At 44.1% G+C, this 1,332-nt stretch overlaps 1 non-coding gene across 1 annotated transcript; it reads right to left on the bottom strand.

Annotated features, from left to right (window-relative positions):
- Window positions 1-359: 359 nt before the first annotated feature.
- LOC112781579 (small nucleolar RNA R71) lies at window positions 360-463 on the bottom strand. Its single transcript, XR_003192348.1, has one exon. It is a non-coding gene; the product is annotated as a small nucleolar RNA R71 (small nucleolar RNA).
- Window positions 464-1,332: the final 869 nt, after the last annotated feature.

The following is a 1,332-nucleotide window of genomic DNA, read 5'->3' as shown; positions in this document are numbered from 1 at the left end:
GGAGGATTACTCTCCAGGAGGCAGGAGCCCCATACTTTACACTGCAGCCATATCAAGTACATCACCCAACTGTAGCTGCAGATTTTGAACTAAAAACCGCACTGATCAACTTGATGCCCAAGTTTCATGGCTTACCTACTCAAGAGCCTATCAAGCACCTTAGGGATTTCCAGACAGCCTGTTCTACTGTTAGGCGTCATGGTGCAGATGAAACTTCTATCCTGTTAACTGCTTTTTCGTTCTCTCTTGAAGGAAAGGCGAGGGAGTGGTACTACTCCCAACCTGAAGCAACTGTTACCAACTAGGATACACTCAGGAGAGAATGTTTGGAAAAATACTTCCCAGCTGAAGTTACAGATAAATTGAGAAAAGAGATCTCCTGCATTGTTCAAGGTGAATCAGAGACTCTCTTTGAATATTGGGAGCGCTTCAACAATCTCCTGGATGCATGTCCCCATCACATGATTGGTAAACTAGTATTGATCAGTTACTTCACCCAAGGCATGAACCCCCCAGGATAAGACCACACTGGAAGGTGCCAGTAATGGTTCACTGAAAAAGTACAAAACCGTGGATGAAGCATGGCAACTGATCAGCGACTTAGCTGATTCCACTAGGAATCACAGACAGAGGCGCAACCCCAAAGCTGTTACAGATATTTCCACTAGCAAAGAGACTACTGCTCTCACCCAGAGTATATATGAAATGACCAACCTACTGAAGCAGATGCAGTTGAACCAACAACAAGCACAACAAGCTCAGCCTTCACTATAACAGAGCCAACAGTTAGTTCCACAAAGAGTATGCGGGATCTGTACTGACTATATTCATTATACTGATGAATGCCCACAACTCCAGGAAGACAACACTGTGGCAGCCAATCACAACTTCTATGACCGCCTAAATCAAGGATACAATCAACAAGGCGGCAACTACAACCAAGGTGGCAACAATAGCCATGGATGGCAGGACAACTCCAACCAAGGTTGGACAGTTAATTCTAACCATGGCTGGAGGGATAACTTTAACAGAGGAGGCAGAGACAATAATAGAAACCAGAGGTGGAATAATAATAACAACAATTGACAGTAGAATCAGAACCAACCTTACAAAGCACCTCACCTAAGACAATCATAAGGACCTCAGCAAACCCAACAACAAGTTTCTCAGACTGCTTATTCTAGTTCCTCATCAAATGACGAGTTGCTCCGTTCTCTTGCACAAGGACAACAAGACATGCATGCTCAGCTGAATTCTAGTCTGAATGGCTTAACTGCCATTTTACAAGCTCTCGTCTCCCGGATGGATTCCTCACTTAATTCCACACATAAA

Source organism: Arachis hypogaea, chromosome 19 (assembly GCF_003086295.3).
Source record: "Arachis hypogaea cultivar Tifrunner chromosome 19, arahy.Tifrunner.gnm2.J5K5, whole genome shotgun sequence".
In the NCBI taxonomy this organism is placed as follows: Eukaryota; Viridiplantae; Streptophyta; class Magnoliopsida; order Fabales; family Fabaceae; genus Arachis; species Arachis hypogaea.
Note: the sequence above shows the minus strand (reverse complement) of the source record. Positions and strands in the feature narration are given on the sequence as shown.